This window comes from Schistocerca piceifrons, chromosome 9 (genome assembly GCF_021461385.2).
Source record: "Schistocerca piceifrons isolate TAMUIC-IGC-003096 chromosome 9, iqSchPice1.1, whole genome shotgun sequence".
NCBI lineage: Eukaryota > Metazoa > Arthropoda > Insecta > Orthoptera > Acrididae > Schistocerca > Schistocerca piceifrons.
The window spans coordinates 108,367,309-108,387,107 of NC_060146.1; positions in this window are offsets into that span (position 1 = coordinate 108,367,309).

Consider the following 19,799-nt stretch of genomic DNA (forward strand, 5'->3'; position numbering starts at 1 on the left):
CCCATGTGAGCTGGGCATCAAACACGAGTCCCAAGAAGCGGCAAGTGTCCACCACTTCAAGCAGGTGGCCGTCGAGGTAAAGTTCAGGATGAGGGTGGACCGTCCGACACCTGCAGAAGTGCATAACTCGAGTCTTGGCTGCAGAGAACTGAAAACCGTGAGACAGAGCCCATGATGCTGCCTTCCGAACGGCTACCTGCAGCCTGCGTTCGGCGACTCCCGTAGTCGTGGAGCTAAATGAGATGCAGAAGTCGTCGGAATAAAAAGAAGGAGACACCGACGACCCCACGGCTGCAGCCAGACCATTAATGGCCACTAGAAATAAGAACACACTCAACACCGAGCCCTGCGGGACCCGATTTTCCTGTGTATAAGAAGAACTAAAGGCGGCACCGACTTGCACCCGGAAAGAGCGGTGCAATAGAAAGGTTTGAAGAAAAGCCGGGAGCCGACCACGAAGACCCCACTCATACAACGTGGCGAGGATGTGATGCCTCCATGTGGTGTCATACGCCTTCCGCAGATCGAAAAATACAGCAACGAGATGCTGACGTCGGGCAAAGGCCGTACGAATAGCAGATTGCAGCCGCACCAAATTGTCCGTGGCAGACCGGCCCCGACGGAAGCCACCCTGGGATGGAGCGAGGAGACCGCGCGACTCAAGGACCCAACACAAACGCCGCCCCACCATACGTTCGAGAAATTTGCACAAAACGTTGGTGAGGGTAATGGGACGATAGCTGTCCACCGCCAGTGGGTCCGCACCGGGCTTCAAGATGGGGACAATAACACCCTCTCGCCATTGCGACGGGAACACGCCTTCGCTCCAAATACCGCGAGAATGTGTCTCTGGCAGTCCCGGGAGAGATGCTTCAGCATCTGCGCGTGGATGCAGTCCGGTCCTGGTGCTGTATCAGGGCAATCGGCGAGGGCAGCGAGGAATTCCCTCTCGCTGAAAGGAGCATTGTATTTTTCAGAACGACGCGTGTGAAATGAGAACTGCGCCCGCTTTGCTCGCTCCTTTAGAGAGCGAAAGGCGGGGGGATAAGATGCAGTCGCCGAGCTCGTCGCAAAGTGCGATCTGTTCAGCAATGGCGGCAGCGTCCGTGCAAACAGCGCCGTCCAAGGAGAGCCCAGGGACACCCATAGGTGTCTGGTATCCATAAATCCGCCGGATCCGGGACCACACGAGCGAGGGGGAGACACGGGAGCCCAAGGAGGAGACATACCGCTCCCAGCACTCCTGCTTACGCCGTGCAATAAGACGGCGGGCCAAGGCACGGAGCCTCTTAAAGGTGATGAGAGTCTCCAGAGACGGGTGCCGCCTATGACGCTGGAGAGCCCGCCGACAGTCGCGAATAGCCTCAGCAATCTCCGGCGACCACCAGGGTACAGCCTTCCTCCGAGGGAGTCCAGAAGAGCGGGGGATGGCAGCCTTGGCCGCCGAAATGATGGATGTGGTTAAGACACGGACCACCCCGTCAATGTCACCTTGGGGGGGAGACTCAATGGTTGCAGCAGAAGTAAAAGCCGGCCAGTCAGCCCTGTGGAGAGCCCAGCAGGGCAGGCGCCCAGAAGAACGACACTGGGGCAGTGACAAATAGATGGGAAAATGGTCACTACCACAGAGGTCAGAATGCACTCGCCAGTGGAGGGATGGGACAAGTCTGGGGCTGCAAAGAGAAAGATCGATGGCCGAGAAAGAGCCATGAGCCACACTGAAATGCGTGGGAGCACTGGTATTCAAGAGGCTAAGGTCGAGCTGAGCCAACACATGCTCCACGGCCCGACCGCGGTCATCGGAGACAGTCCCACCCCATAGAGGGTTGTGGGCATTGAAATCGCCTAGAAGCAGCAAAGGTGGCGGAAGTTGAGCCAGCAGTGCAGCCAAGACATGTCGGGGGAGCTCCTCATCCGGAGGAATGTAAACAGAGCAAACAGTAATAGCCGGCGAGAGCTCAACCCTAACAGCGACTGCCTCTAAAGGCGTCAGAAGGGGTACTGGCGAGCTACAGACAGAGTGGTGATCAAAAAGACAAACCCCACCTGACGCTCGTTGACAGACAGCGTGGTTCTTATAGTATCCCCGATAACCGCGAAAGGCGGGGGTCCGCAGTGCCGGAAACCAAGTTTCCTGCAGAGCAATGCAGAGAACAGGGGAATCACTCAGAAGCATCCGGAGCTCAGGCAGGTGGCGGAATTAACCACCGCAGTTCCATTGGAGAATGGAAGCAGGAAGGGACGGGGAGGGCGTGAATGCGAGTAAGAGGCAGACAGCGCCTCAGAGCCAACTGCCGCCACCGGGGGAGAGTCAGCTGAGTCCATAGGAGAGGCCTCCAAGGGTTCCGTGAGGGCGAGATCCGCGGCAGAGGCGAGGATCTCCACCTCATCCCCGGAGCCAGGACTAGGTACAGCAGGCGGTGCTGAAACCGCTGGAACGTCCTTCTTCTTGGAGACATGCCGTTCCTTCTTCTCACGTCGGCCCTTAGGGTGAGAGGGCTGGGAGAGCTTCTCTGAAGGAGCGTTGGAGGCTGACGACGACGCAGAAGCCCTACGACCAGCAGGTGGCGGAACCTTCAGCCACTGGCTGACATCCGGTTGGGTAGGAGAAGAAACGGAGGAAGGGAGAGCCCCGAGGGACCTCTTCCGCAAGAGAGGAACCGGCGGAGGCAACGCCGGCGGAGAAGGAGGGGGAGGGATCGAGCCACCCTGTTGTGGAGCAGATGTCACTCCCAAAGGAAGCGTGGGGGGAGCGACAGAAGAGGGTTTGCCCCCAACTGCTAAGGGGGCAACAGAGGAAGGCTTGCCCCCAGGCACGAGGGGGGCAGACAGAGATACACGGCCCCGAGGGCCCACTGAAGGCGGCACAGATGATGCGACAACCGTCGCTCGCGTGGGCGACGATAACGTGGCTGCAGCATAAGATGTTCGAATGGAAGCAGGATAAAACCTTTCATATTTCTGTTTAGCCTCTCGATAAGTAAGCCGGTCCAGGGTCTTAAATTCCATTATCTTACGCTCCTTATGAAGAACGGGGCAATCCGGCGAGCATGGAGAGTGGTGCTCCCCACAGTTGACACATACAGGCGGAGGCGCACATGGAGAATCAGGATGAGAGGGGCGTCCGCAATCTCGACATGTAGCGCTGGATGGGCAATGGGAGGACGTATGCCCAAACTTCCAGCACTGGAAGCACCGCATCGGGGGAGGCACGTATGGCTTGACGTCGCAACGGTAAACCATCACCTTGACCTTCTCCGGCAAGACATCACCCTCGAAGGCCAAGATAAAGGCACCGGTGGCCACCCTGTTTGTCTTGGGTCCTCTATGTACACGATGGACAAAATGCACACCACGTCGTTCCAAGTCGGCTCTCAGCTCGTCATCAGATTGCAACAAGAGGTCACGCTGGTAAATAATCCCCTGGACCATATTTAAGCTACTGTGGGGAGTGACGGTAACAGGGACGTCACCCAGCTTATCACACAAGAGCAACGCTCGTGACTGGGCTGTGGAGGACGTCTTGAGGAGGACGGACCCATTCCTCATTTTTGACAACCCTGCCACTTCCCCAAACTTATCCTCCAGGTGTTCCACAAAAAACATAGGCTTCGTCGTAAGAAAGGAGTCACCATCAGTCCTGCTGCAGACAAGGTATTGCGGTACGTAAGGCTCCCGCTTGGCACTAGATCGGCGTCCCTCCCTTGGCGCAGCCAACGAGGGGAACGTCTGAGGGTCATATTGCGCAGCATCAAAGTCGACTCTACCTCGCTTAGAGACGCTGGTGGCTGTGCGACCACCAGCTTGGTGTGATTTATTGCGCTTCATTGCGCCACATCCACCCAGATGCCACCTACTCCAAACGAGGGCTCTCCCCAAGGGCGCCACCCAGCCAAAGCAACGGGTACCTGGCCGATATCCCATTGCCCGGAGTCCCCGAGCCCCAGACAAGATGGGCACATACTCCTTGGCATGCATGGGGAGGAAACAGCTCTGGCATCTGTAGTGCGATCCCTGCGTGGTCAGGGGGCTACCATCAAGAGGGTACATGACGACCCCATCACAACGGACAGGCTACCGTGCTGGATTTTAGGTGTTGAAAGGGTCCACAGTTGTCGTGGGCGCTAAGAAGAAGAGTGCGCAGAAGGCGAGAAATAGACAACCCAGAAGATGTTGGGCGTAGTCCCCCCCACACGACAATAGGTAACATGCAAGATGGTGGAGCATAATGGACCAATAGAAAAACACCACGTAAGGTGTCCTTCCCCAAATGGCACGCACTAACAACGGAAATTTGGAAAAAAATAGGTCAAACCCAAGAGGGGACCATCACAGAAGGCCAAAACGCTTGAGAATCCTTTTAGTCGCCTCCTACGACAGGCAGGAATACCGCGGGCCTATTCTTACCCCAGAACTCGTAGGGGGCCTCCCCCAAGGGATCCCTTCCGAACAAGTGAGGCCGGAGGAGGCTGTCGCCTCCCCGGCTGAGCAGCCGGAGGAGGCTGTTGCCTCTTCAGATGAGGAGCCGGAAGAGGCTCTTGCCTCCCGGGTTGAGCAGCCGGAAGAGGCTCTTGCCTCCCGGGCTGAGCAGCCGGAAGAGGCTCTTGCCTCTCCGGCTGAGAGGTGGGGATGGATGTCCCCAGATGTTCGGGTTCCACTGCCCCCAAACCGGGTGTTTTGGGAGCAGTGGAAGAGAGTGTGGCCCCTACCAGCGGTGGGGCAGGCGTAACGTTACTGTTCTGTGCGCCAACTGAGAAGGGAGTCTTTGCAGGAACCGGTGGCGGCAGAGTTGCAGCAGCATAACTCCTCAACATAGATGTGGGGTTGAGCTGGCCTAGCTTCTTCCTTGCCTCTTGGTAAGTTAAAAGGTCCAGGGTCTTAATTTCTTGTATCTTCCGCTCTCTTTGGTAGACTGCACAGTCTGGCGAGCAGGGAGAATGATGCTTCCCAGAGTTAACGCAGGTGGGAGGCGGAGCACATGGGGCATTAGGATGTGAAGGTCGTCCACAATCACGACACGTGGGGCTGGCAGTGCATCTGGAGGACATATGTCCGAACTTCCAGCACTGGAAGCATCGCATAGGGGGTGGGACATAAGGTCATGATCTACCGTTGCGATGTCAAGCCCTGACCTTCTCAGGCAAGCAGTCACCCTCAAAGGCCAGAATGAAGGCACCGGTAGCGACCCTATTATCCTTGGGCCCCCTAAAGACACGACAGACAAAGTGCACACCTCGTCGTGCCAGGTTCTCCCGTAGCTCGTCATCAGACTGTATCAGAAGATCTTTATGAAAAATAATCCCCTGGACCAAATTGAAGGACTTATGGGGAGTGACATGAACGGAGATGTCACCGAGCTTCTCACAGGCGAGTAACGCTCGTGACTGTGCAGATGAAACTGCTTGTATCAAAATAGCCCCGCTCCTCATTTTGGAGACAGATGCCACTTCCCCAAACTTATCTTCAAGATCGTGAACAAAGAAGAGAGGCTTGGTCCCCAAAAACGAACCCCATCGGTTCTGCTGCACACAAGGTATCGCGGTGAATACGGCTCCTGTCTGTCCGCAGCCCTACGTTCCTCCCATGGCGTGGCTAGGGAAGGGAACGATTTGGGGTTATATGTCACAGCATTAAATTCTGTCTTACCGCGCTTAGAGATGTTGGTGGTCGTGCGACCACCGGATTGAGACTTCACCCGCTTCATTGCGGGGCATCCACCCCGATGCCACCCACTCCGACCAGGGGCTCTCCCCATGGGCGCCACCTAGCCACAGCAAAGGCCACCTGGCAGGATGGCCGTTGCCGGGAGTCCTGATGCCCCAGAGAGACGAGCATCGACTCCTTGGCTTATGTGGGGAGGTGTCAGCTCAGGCATCAGCAGTACGATCCCTGTGTTGTCAGGGGGCTACAACCTAGAGGGTACATGACGACCCCACCACAACGGGCTGGCCACCGTGCTGGATTTTGGGTGCCATGGGTAGTCCATAGTGATCGTGGGTGCAGATGGTGACGCACTAACGGCGTTACGTACACAATCCATCAGGTGTGGATGCCCAAAATGACGGATGGAGAGTGCAGTGACGACGCCAAGACGATCAAGTGTGCCAAAGGCCTTACGGCACAGAGGACTGATGGTGTACCACGTAAGGTGTCCTTCCCCAAAAGGCTAGTACTTCTGTGGAATTTGGAAAAGTGGAGGTCAAACCCTAATGGTGACCATCACATTAAGGCCGAAACGTTTGAGACTCCTTTTAGTCGCCTCTTACGACAGGCAGGAATACCGCTGGCCTATTCTAACCCCTGAACCCGCAGGCGGTAATGATTGACATGGTTCAGACATGGACCACCTCGTCAATGTCACCCTGTGGGGGAGATGCAATGGTGGCAACGGAAGTAAAAGCCGGCCAGTCAGCCCTGTTGAGAGCCCAGCAGGGCAGGCGCCCAGAAGAATGACACTGGGGCAGTGACAAATAGATGGGAAAATGGTCACTACCACACAGGTCAGGATGCACTCTCCATTGGAGGCATGGGACAAGTCCGGGGCTGCAAAGAGAGAGATCGATGGCCAAGAACGAGCCATGTGAGAGCACCAGTGTCCAAGAGGCTAAGGTCGAGCTGAGCCAACACATGCTCCACAGCACGACTACGGTCATCAGAGACAATCCCACCCCATAGAGGGTTGCGGGCATTGAAATCGCCCGGAAGCAGCAATGGTGGCGGGAGCTGAGCCAGCAGCGCAGCCAAGACATGTCAGGGGAGCTCCCCATCCGGAGGAATGTAAACAGAGCAAACAGTAATAGCTGGCGAGAGCTCAACCCTGGCAGCGACTGCCTCTAAAGGCGTCAGAAGGGGTACCGGCGAGCTACAGACAGTGGTGAACAAAGAGGCAAACCCCACTAGACGCTCGTTGACAGACAGCACGGTTGTTATAGTATCCCCGATAACCACGAAGGACGGGGGTCCGCATTGCTGGAAACCAAGTATCCTGCAGAGCAATGCAGAGAACAGGGGAATCACTCAGAAGCATCCGGAGCTCAGGCAGGTGGCGGAAATAACCGCCGCAGTTCCACTGGAGAATGGGAGCAGGCAGGGACTGGGAGGGCATGGAGGCGACTAAGAGGCAGACGGCGCCTCAGAGCCAACTGCCGCCACTGGGGGAGAGAGAGCTGTGTCCATAGGAAAGGCCCCTGAGGGTTCCGTGAGGGCGAGATCCGCGTCAGACGCGAGGATCTCCACCTCATCCCCGGAGCCAGAACTATTTATAGCAGGCGGTACTGAAACCGCTGGATCGTCCTTCTTGGACACGTTCCATTCCTTCTTCTCGCGTCTGTCCTTAGGGTTAGAGAGCTGGGAGAGCTTCTCTGAAGGAGCGTTGGAAGCTGACGATGACGCAGAAGCCCTACGACCAGCAGGTGGCGGAACCTTAGCCACTGGCTGACATCTGCCTGAGTAGGAGAAGAAACGGAGGAAGGGAGAGCCCCGAGGGACCCCTTCCGCGAGAGAGGAACAGACAGAGTCAACGCCGGCGGAGGAGGGGGGGGGGGACGGATCGAGCCCCTCGGTTTTGGAGCAGATGTCACTCCCAAAGGAAGCGTGGGGGGAGCGACAGAAGAGGGTTTGCCCCCAACTGCTAAGGGGGCAACAGAGGAAGGCTTGCCCCCAGACACGAGTGGGGCCGACAGAGATGCACGGCCCCGAGGGCCCACTGAAGGCGGCACAGATGATGCGACAACCGCTGCTGGCGAGGGCGACGATAACGTGGCTGCAGCATAAGATGTTCGAAGGGAAGCAGGATACAACTTTTCAAATTTCAGTTTGGCCTCTTGATAAGTAAGCCGGTCCAGGGTCTTAAATTCCATTATCTTCCGCTCCTTATGAAGAACGGGGCAATCCGGCGAGCAAGGAGAGTGGTGCTCCCCACAGTTAACACATATAGGTGGAGTCGCACATGGAGAATTGGGATGAGAGGGGTGTCCGCAAACTCGACATGTGGCGCTGGATGGACAACGGGAGGACATATGCCCACACTTCCAGCACTGGAAGCACTGCATCGGGGGAGGGATGTATGGCTTGACGTCACAATGGTAAACCATTACCTTGACCTTCTCGTGCAAGACATCACCCTCGAAGACCAAGATAAAGGCACCGGTGGCCACCCTGTTAGTCTTGGGTCCTCTGTGTACACGACGGACAAAATGTACACCACGTCGTTCCAAGTCGGCTCTCAGCTCGTCGTCGGATTGTAACAATAGATCACGATGGTAAATAATCCCCTGGACCATATTTAAGCTACTGTGGGGAGTGACGGTAACAGGGACGTCACCCAGCTTATCACACAAGAGCAACGCTCGTGACTGGGCTGGGGAGGACGTTTTGAGGAGGATGGACCCATTCCTCATTTTAGACAACCCCGCCACTTCCCCAAACTTATCCTCCAGGTGTTCCACAAAAAACAGAGGCTTCGTCGTAAGAAAGGAGTCACCATCAGTCCTGCTGCAGACAAGGTATTGTGGGACATAAGGCTCCCACTTGGCACTAGATCGGCGTCCCTCCCACGGCGCAGCCAACGAAGGGAACGACTGAGGGTCATATTGCGCAGCATCAAAGTCAACTCTGCCTCACTTAGAGACGCTGGTGGCCGAGCGACCACCAGCTTGGTGTGATTTATTGCGCTTCATTGCGCTACATCCGCCCAGATGCCACCTACTCCAAACGAGGGCTCTCCCCAAGGGCGCCACCCAACCAAAGCAACAGGTACCTGGCCGATATCCCATTGCCGGGAGTCCCCATACCCCAGACAAGATAGGCACATACTCCTTGGCATGCGTGGGGAGGAAACAGCTCTGGCATCTGTAGTGCGATCCCTGCGTGGTCAGGGGGCTACCACCAAGAGGGTACATGACGACTCCACCACAACGGACTGGCTACCGTGCTGGATTTTAGGCGTTGAAAGGGTCCACAGTTGTCGGGGGCGCTAAGAAGGGGATTGCGCACAAGACAAGGAGGAGGCAACCCAGAAGACGTTGGGTGTAAATCCCGCCACACGACAATAGGTAGCATGCAAGATGGTGGTGCATGATGGTACAAGAGAAAAACACCACGTAGGGCGTCGTTCCCCAAGTGGCACGCACTAACAACGGAAATTTAAAAAAAGGGATGTCAAACCCAAGAGGGGACCATCACATTAAGGCCGAAACATTGGAGACTCCTTTTAGGCAGGAATACCGCGGGCCTATTCTTACCCCCGAACCCACAGGGGGTCCCTAAGGTGGTATGCCCAAAACGCTGGCAAGTAAAACAGCGCATTGGGGTCGGGAAATAAGGCCTCACAATAAAGCGAAGGAAGCCAACTTTAATATGGTCTGGAAGTTTCGTGCTACTGAAGGTCAGAATAAAGGAGTCGGATTTCACAAGATTGCCATCAACCCTCTTCATGTTATGTTGGACATCAACAATACCTTCTGGAGCCCACTCACGTTGCAGTTGGTTTTTGGGTATGTCCCAGAGATCCCGTCATGTCACAACACCTTTGCTATAATTCAAGGTGCTGTGCAGTTCAGTGTCTATGGTATACTCCCCAAGGCATTTAGCAGCTTGGAGGTTAGTTGCTTGCTGGGAAGTGGAAATTTCCACTAGAAAGGTCCCATTTCGCAAACACTTCACTGATTTTAAGGAGCCACAGATTCCCTCCAAACCCTTTTGTATATAGAAGGGCGCAACCTTCTCAAAACTACCCTCCTTCCGTTTTACAATGAGAAACACGTTCTGATTACCAGAATGCATTCTGTTACTAAAGACTTGACTTGTCAAAGATGTGCTGCAGTCAGGGGGACTGACTGCACGAGCCCTCTTCAGAGACTGGGTGTTAGAACCTCAACAGCCCACCCTTTCAGCTGGGAGGAGGAAAATTGGATTTCGAAGGATCCATCTCGGTCCCACGAGCAGCTAGGGAACTAGAAGTCCACCTAGACATAGCCCCGCGTGCCAAGGTAAGCCTTATACAACTGGGGCGCGGCAGGTGCTCAGAGGTTGCCCGCTTGCGACTGTTCCACCCCAACAGCCATGCATCTTATAAGCGCGCAACACTCCGTAAGATTGCGATGTTTTATAGAGGTTTACCTTCCTTGCAACCCAGGCAGTCAAGCCAAGATTACCATTCCCCGCAACACACAACATTCCACCGCCGCACCATATGGTGGTCGCTGAAGCAATTCTGGGGGTTACGGTGACAGGAGACTGGCGGCGCTGATCAGGACCCCAGGGTCGCCAAGCCCGTACTCAGCAAATGAACGCTGAGCCCCTGAGGGTCGTTGTTCGTAGTGGTCCCCGAGAGTGGCTGCATAACCGACCCAACCAGCAACCATCGAACCGTCAGTGTATACAATGCCAGAGCTCTGATACGTGGTTAGCATGGAATAAAAGCTGCGGCGGAAGGCCTCTGGAGGGACTGATTCCTTCAGGCCCTGTGTCAATTCGAGACGAAGGCAAGGGCGAGGCACACACCATGGGGGTGTATTTAGAGGGGCTCGGAAAGGAGGCGGAAAAGGGAAAACTCCAAGCCTGGAGAGAAGCTCTCAGACGCTTGCTGCGATCGTACAACCCGACCAGGGCCGACCTTCTGGCAGATTGACGACCGATTTCGGGAACAGAAGACGATAATTTGGATGCCCAGGCAAGCTAAAAACATGGGCAGCATAAGCAGCCAGTAAATGTTGGCGCCGCAACCGCAGTGGAGGGACACCTGCCTCCACAAGTATTCTGTCCACTGGGCTGGTCCGGAAGGCACCAGTGGCAAGTCATATTCCACTGTGGAGGATTGGGTCCAGCACCCGCAACACAGATGTGGATGCTCAGCCATAAGCCAGACTCCCATAATCCACAAGGGACTGGATTAACGCCTGGTAGAGCCGCAAGAGGGTAGATCGGTCGGCGCCCCAGCTGGTGTGGCTCAAGTATCGCAGAGTACTTAGATGCCACCAACAGATCTGTTTAAGCTGCCGAATATGAGGCAGCCAAGTCAACCGGGCATCAATAACATCTCCCAAAAACCTATGTGTCTCCACCACAGATAGAAGTTCGCCAGCAAGATAAAGCCGCGGCTCAGGGTGGACTGTTTGTCGCCGGTAGAAATGCATAACGCCGGTCTTGGGAGCAAAAAACTGGAAACCATGCGCTACAGCCCAAGACTGCGCCATGCGGATAGCGCCCTGTAGCTGACGTTCAGCAGCTGCAATGCCAATGGAACTATAGTAGAGGCAGATGTTGTCAGCATATAGCGAAGCTGAGACAGAAGTTCGTACCGCTGCAGTGAGCCCGTTTATTGCAATTAAAAACAGGCAGACACTGAGGACAGATCCCTGTGGAGTCCCAGAACGGGGAATGGCAGATTCTGCAACAGTAATGATTCCGGTGGTCACCGACTGAACCACCACATCAATGGCGTCATTAGAAAGAGGTTGGTTGGTTTGTGGGATTAAAGGGACTAGACTACTACGGTCATCGGTCCCTTTTTCCAAATACTAAAAACACCCACAGAGAATAAAAACGATTAACAGAATAGAGCACAGACGACACAGAACAAGACAAACATAGACAAAGACCAGACAAGGCAAACTAAATTCACACAGAGTGTGATGGTGGTTGGCCAACCATAGAAACAAAAAAGGAAAAGCCAACCACCGAGAAACACATTAAAAACTAAACTCGTAGGCCAAAGGCCAGAATCAACACAAAAGGACATAAACACTCAGATTGAACGAAAAAAAACCCCTGCCCGAATAAAACTTAAAACTAAGCCAGCCATAGCAATGTCATCAGTTAAATGGGCAGGGAGCGTATCAGGCAGCGCAAGTGTCTGCCTGACCACTGCTAAAAGGGGGCAGGCCAACAAAATGTCAGCCACTGTCAAAGCCGCCCCGCAGCGACATAGAGGAAGGTTCTCCCGGCGCAGTAAATAACTGTGTGTCAGCCGGGAGTGGCCAATGCGGAGGCGGCAAAGGACTACTGAGTCCCTGCAAGTGGCTCGCTGGGATGACCGCCACAAAGCTGTCATCTCCTTGACAGCACGTAGTAAATTACGCGTGATCAATTCGCGCCATTCATCGTCCCATAGCACAAAAACTTTGTGGCGTAAGACTGCCCTCAAATCAGTCTCTGGGACGCCAACTTCCAGAGATGGTTTACTGGTGGCCTCTTTCGCCAGGCGGTCAACATATTCATTGCCCGGGATACCGACATGACCGGGGGTCTACACAAAGACCACAGAGTGGCGAGCGGGGGGAATGGTGTTCTCCGCGGTTAACACAGATAGGAGGTGGGGCACATAGAGTATTGGGATGCGAAGGACGTCCACAATCTCTACATGTGATGCCGGAAGTACAGCGGGATGACATGTTTCCGAACTTCTAGCATTTAAAACACCGCATCGGAGGAGGGATATCACAATGGTAAACCATCACCTTAACCTTTTCGGGTAAGACATCACCCTCGAAGGCCAAGATGAAGGCACCGGTGGCTACCTGATTATCCCTCAGACCTCGATGGACACGCCGGACGAAGTGAACACATCGTCGTTCTAGGTTGGCGCGTAGTTCATCATCGGACTGCAGAAGAAGATCCCTGTAGAAGATAATACCCTGGACCATGTTGAGACTCTTATGAGGCATGGTGCTTACTGAAACATCCCCCAACTTGTCACAAGTGAGCAATCTCAGTGACTGGGCAGGAGGATGCTGTTTTGATGATGACTGAGCCAGAGCGCATTTTGGACAAGCCCTCCACCTCCCCGAACTTGTCCTCTAAATGCTCCACAAAAAACTGCAGTTTGGTTGGCATAAAAGATTCACCATCCACCCACGTACAGACAAGGTACCGGGGTGAATAACCTCCACTGCTGTATTTAGACATGCATTCCTCCCATTGAGTGGCCAGGGAGGGAAATGATCTTGGATCGTATTTCTTCCCGTTGAAGTTAGACCTCGATTGCTTAAAGACTGCTGGTGGAGGCCCACCAGCTCGAGATGATGTACCACGCTTCATTGCGGGTCATCCGCCCTGATGCCACCCACTCTGACCAGGGGCGCTCCCCACGGGCGCCACCCAGCTGCAGCAAAGACCACCTGGCAGGATGGCCTTTGCTGGGAGTCCTGATGCCCCAAAAGGGATAGGCATCTACTCCTCGGCATACATAGGGAGGTAGCAGCTGAGGCATCAGCAGTGCGATTCCTGTGTAGTCAGAGGGCTACCACCAAGAGTGTACATGACGACCCCACCACAACTGACTGGCTACCGTGCTGGACGTCGGGTGTCGAAATATCCATGTACATCATGAGGGCAAAGATGGAAGTGCACAATGGAGGGAATGTATGCTACTCGGAACACACTGCAGCGGATGTGGCCGGAAGCTCGACGTAAGTCCAACTCCATGACAATATCGGGTGTGCCAGATCTTAGGGCAAGATGGATTTAGGATGCACCACATAAGGTGTTGGTTCCCAAATGGTACGCAGTAACGCAAAATTTTTTAAAGGTGGTCAAACCCCTTAGGGGACCATCACATTAAAGGCCAAAACAGTATAGACTCCTTTTAGTCGCCTCTAGTCGCCTCTTACGACAGGCAGGAATACCGCGGGCCTATTCTTACCCCCGAGTGAGACAAAGTTGTGGCACAACTTGACCAATAGAAGGAATTGATTGATAGGTCACATTCTGAGACGTCAAGGGATCACCACTTTAGTATATGAAGAAAGAGTGGGGTAAAAATTGCAGAGGGCCACCAAGAGATGTAGGCTGCAGTAACTATACAAAGAGGAAAAGGCTCGCACAGGGTAGAGTAGCATGGAGAGCTGCATCAAACCAGTCTTTGGACTGAAGACAACTAGAACAACGGAACCTAAAAGTACTCAAGCTAATGCAAGACGTCAGACAGCCAAATTATACACTATCTTTCACACAGTTGACTAGCAAACACACAGGACGTTTGTGCCCCATTACTTATCACACTGCGTAGGCACACGCTCTAACAGCCGGATACTGACAGCAGCAGGAATTATGAAATGTGCAGACTGACAGACCAACACAAATAGAACTTTTTAATCGTTTTGACCGACGGGCAGACAAACAATCCTTGAGAGTTTGGGCGGATAGAACCACTCGAACGCAGACACCCACACCATTGCACCAAACGTGTAGTGCTGAAGTTAGCGCTATTGTGTCAACAGTCTGCCAAAATTCGTCTTTTTTCAGTGTGTATTGGGGTTAAATACTATTCTCGAACAAAAGACAGGATACGAAACGAACAGAACTCAAAAATTTAGAGAATGCAGATGCTTTGCATGCAAGGGCTTTAGCAATAAACAAAAAAACGAAGCAGTACTTCCATTATTTTTATGATTTAACAGTTTCGTGCGGTGCATTGAGAAAACTGAAGTCCGTCGAACTTATGTATTTCCTCTTTTTAGGGTTTATTTCCGATAGTTATCGGATACGAAATCTCAGAAGAGAAATACCGACTTTGAATTGTTAAGTCATATTTTCCTAGCATTTACAACGAAACATGTGATGAAATATGTTTGTTCACTGTTGCAAGTGCTAGAAAAGCCAGATTATATCCAAGACCTCTGTTATGAAAAGTGTGAGATTTTTTCGCAGGTGTAGTAGCTACCAAATGCTTTATTTCTTATGCATATCTTGTACTTATTAAGTGCTGTGATCTACAATTATAAGAAGTATTTCTTCTTAGAATTTGGAATGAGTTCCTCAAACTTACAGACCATCATATATGCTACGAACATAAATCAGTAAGGTTTACGTGGTCGTCTTTTGTTCCATTTATTTTCCTTTGGCATGATGTATTTCGTCAGTGAACTAGAAACCACGTTCAGATATCAGATGTGGGTATAGAACTGCACTGAATCTGAGGTCAACTTGTGACAGTCGCTGGAAATCACAACCTAGATAGCAGCCACTGCTCACGGCTAACAACCCCTCTCATGACCACATTGTTTTTCGTTAAGAATGGTTTAACGAGCGTTGGACTGACATACAGCGCCCCACGCGGAAGGTAGCGGTATATTTCAAATGCTCCCAACAAATTGCCACACGCACAGACTGTTTAGTTGCAATCATATTGTAATCGACGTAGCAAAACATGGAAAAACGGGAGAGCACAGTTCTCAGTACTAGATCTGACATGTCTTCTTACCAGTTGCAGAAAATAGTTCATTTCTGGACATAACGATACCTCTGCGCTTAGGAGAACGAATAAAAGACTGTTAATGCTCATATAATTGGGATACCATTCGGACTAATAGGGTGACTCAACCTCTCCAATAGTGAAATTTTTCAACAATGCAAAATAATCAGAATATTGTCGGACAGTATCTTTTACGACAGCTATTTGTCACTTCAGGTTTATTAACGGAATAGTGGTGCTGCTCATTGTCAGTTTGCAACAACAAGTTTTATCAGTTTGATGGACTATGCCTGGTATGCAGCAAGATGCGTAGAGAAATGGAACTACAATTTCCTACCACATCGCAGGTCTGTCCGAATAAAACTAGTGATTACTGTGAAGCAGATCTTCAGCAGCTCTGAAATGGATGAATCATCCAGTATCAGATAATTACGAAAAATCGGCGAATACCAGCTGCTAAAATTGGTTGATGAATTTCTTTCCTAGCATTAGCCACTTCTGTGGGCGTAGCTTTCTCTGCTTGTTTTTGCCTTGGTACCTGTGAAACAGACAATGCAAACCCTCAAGTGGACTCATAGAACATACACAAAATGATATTAAGACCGACTAATCACAACAGGGCGGCGATGTAATAACAGAGCAGTCGGTTGGGTTATGTGTAGGTCGCGTATATAGGAACCTAAATTTCTGCTCGCAAGTCACAGCGGAACCACACTCTACGGCGGTACATTCGACTGCCGAACACACGCCACAAAAACGGCAGCAAAACACAAGCCTTTTTACTCTCCCTACAAAAGCAACAATTACATAGCACTTAAGTTGCCAGCCACCGGCAACAGTCTGGTGCTGGTTGAACCCAACCGCCGCTAAACTGTAGTGTCACAGTTAAAGATAAGTTAACAAATCTTTTTACAAGAGAGAGAACAATTCAAAATCACTACCTCAGTCAGCCGCGTACCGTACCGCCAATGCCTAACTTTCTCGAGTAAACTCTCTCAGGACAGTGGCCATGGAGAGACACAAATATAGCCGAACATTTCAGACGATGAAATGTGAGGAGCACGACTGTAAAACTGAACACAAACCTCAGCTGACAGTAGCTGGCGAGAAGAATACTAAACTGTAAACAAGTCCGCTACGTGGTACAAACCGTCACGATATCATCCTGGCACATGATCTGAAAACCTGACCATTGCCTCGACGGCACGAGACGCACAATCCTACCACCTAGTTCCGTACTAAAGCACGTTCCGTGAGAGAAGAGAAGACGCCACTGCCAGCCCGCTGCACGCCTCAGGTCATGGAAACAGCCGCCAGGGAGCGTTGGACTGACAGACAGCGCCCCACGCGGAAGGTGGCGGTATTCTTCAAATGCTCCCAACATATTGCCACACGCACAGACTGTTTAGTTGCAAACACATTGTAATCGACGTAGCAAAACATGGAAAATCGGGAGAGCACAGTTCTCAGTACTAGATCTGACATGTCTTCTTACCAGTTGCAGAAAATAGTTCATTGCTTTTGTTGGTCCCTTGGTCTGGACATAGCGATACCTCTGCGCTTAGGAGAACGAATAAAAGACTGTTAATACTCATATAACTTGGATACCATTCGGAACTAATAGGGTGACTAAACAAATTTTTCAACAATGTAAAATAATCAGAATATTGTCGGACAGTATCTTTTACGACAGCTATTTGTCACTTCAGGTTAATTAACGGAATAGTAGTGTTACTCATTGTCAGTTTGCAACAACAGGTTTTACCAGTATGATTGACTGTGCCTGGTATGCAGCAAGATGCGCAGAGAAACGGAACTACAATTTCTTACCACATCGCAGGTCTGTCCGAATAAAACTAGTGATTACTGTGAAGTGCCTAAATGCATTAACTTTTACTTTAACAGGTGTGCCTGGTGCGAGGAAAACGCTATTTTCCGTCATCCAATTGACACTTCGCATTTTTGTGACAACTAAGAAATAAAGAAGTTGGAAGAATATAAATTATTCAAAAATAATCGTAAGAGCAGTGCTAAGGGAATGATTATAAAAATATCTCAAGAAATTAAAGTCCCGTTTGTAATCTAGCTTCATGTACTGCCTCGATTTTCGGTCCTTTGCTAGTCATTTGTGTAAAAATTACATCTGCGACGATTTTCGTGTGGATGAAGTGCTTAACAACCGCGTGTGTCTATGTGGACTTAACACTACGATGCTCTACGTCATGGCTGCATCTGATTATTCGCCGATTCCGTGCTAGGAAGGGCCCTACAAACCGCTGTTATAAGCAATTTTTCGCCACCAAAAATGATTAAGTAAGATTTTCCATTAAAAATACTTGCAGTGCGGGTAATCAGCTAAAATATTGAGAGTGTATTTCTTTTGGTGTTTTCTTCCCATGTGAAAACTTTCGAGTTAGGTTTTGACATGTCGGATTGGACCATTCCCTTGTGAGGCGACTGCCACATATGCAAATCCTCCACGCACCACAGTTACCAAGCTCTCAGGAAATGCCACTGACGTCGTCAGTGACAGCCGCACTGAACAAAACGTGTTCTCAGTAAACGACAGTTTTTATCTTGAAGAGTTTGTGGTATGGATCAAGATAGAGGCAAAAACTACGACAATTTTTGAGCATCCAGTGATCACAGTTCTGCTATAGAACAAGAGAATCATTCAGAAGAAAAACTTCAGGACAATTGTCTGTTTCTCTTTTAAAATACTTAAAGTGTTAGATAAAATCAGATGTATTATGAGTGGTGATATGAAAACTGTAGATCCCTGCAGTGAATGTCAGTTTACAGACTCTCTTTTTGTACCTATCGAATGGAATTTTTAAGTGCAAATTTAAGCCCTTGAATATAGTTTTATGTGGAAATTTTGTTGCTATCAGGATAATATAACATTTCAGAACGTAAAATTTCTTTCTCCAAAAGTCCATTTATGTGTACTATTTAAAATACCACACTAAAGTACCTGATTTTGTACGATAAATAGTAAATTTCTGCGGGATATATTTAGAGCAATAAAATAAGCAAGGAGCATTTAAACAACAATTAAATAATTGTGAGAATAGATGTTATATAACATAAATTAAAAATTGCACATGATATGTGCCCTAAATTTCGGTTTAAATATAGTCAACCCAGAGATAGTACCTCGTATTATACATAACATAAAAATCACCACGTAAGGGATAAACTGTAAAACTTCAATCGTTCATAAAAGCTATTAAGATTTATAAAATAAATGTAGATACCACTGACGATCATAACCATTTTAAAGGGGTCAAGGAGAACATTGGATTAGTAACTGCCATATTACCCACAGCTCATCGCTTAAGATACGTGTGTAGGGACAGCTCAGAAACGGCAGGTTACTGCCATCGGCCACGAATCGTGCCCCGCTACCACTGCAGTCAACACGTTCTCGACCTGCCAATACGATTCTTACGTGACCGAGGAAATATGTCGGCGAGTTACATCCATTCTGCGTCAACCTGCGTATGATTTCAAATCCTGAGTGGAAAAGTGGATCATCTAAAAATCAAGAAATGCTCATATTGAGAGATGCGGGTTGAGCGATGGTTAATCCAGGGGGGCCTCGCGGGGTAGCAGTGCGGTTTAAGGCGCCTTGTCACACGGTTCGCGCGGCTCCCCACGTCGGAGGTTCGAGTCCTCCCTCGGACATGGGTGTGTGGGTCTTGTACTTAGCGTAAGTTAGTTTACGTAGTATGTAAGCTTAGGGACCCGTTGACCTCAGCAGTTTGGTTCCTTAGAACTTACCACAAATTTCCAAATTTTTCCGGTCCAGGCGGAAAATGGGGAAAAATGCCGCAAGATGACATCATCGAATAATCAAAGAGTCCTTGGCTCTTTAATGTGAAGAAAAAGGCGACACAGAGCGATTTTGCGTGAATTCTCAATGAATCGACATCTCACGAGGAATTGCCACGTACTAGACACCCCAGACTGCTTGAAAGAAGCAAAGTGTTTGACAACAATGGACAAGTAGGGATGCTACAGCAAAATCGAGGTTGATGAGGCTGAACGTGGACGGCCATCCCGACTCTTGATGGCAAATATATGTGCGTTCCGATAACACTAAGATGATGTCATGCGATACCACGTTTTGTCTGGCGTAGTGCAGAAACTCGACGATTCGTGGAGTAAATAAATCGTTGGAAGTACCCTACAGAAACCCTGATCCATGTTGCCTCCATATCCGTCTACGATTCAGAGTCTGCCCCTGGTAGTTGAGTAGTCAGCGCGACGGAATGTCATACCTAACGGCCCGGGTTCGATTCCCGGCTGGGTGGGAGATTTTCTCCTCTCAGAGACTTGGTGTTGTCCTTGTCATCATCATTTCATCCCCATCGACATGCAAGTCGCCGAAGTGGTGTCATCTCGAAAGACTTGCACCAGGTGAACGATCTACCCGACGGAAGGGCACTAGCCACACGGCATTTCCATTTGCGATTCAGAAAGTGTTGCCAGTGCACGATTTTGTGAACGGTCTGACCTCTGGACTGTGTCCCGTCAATGTTCGATGGAATTCATTTCAGGCCACCTGGGTGGCCAAATCCTCCACTCGAACTGTGCAAAGTGT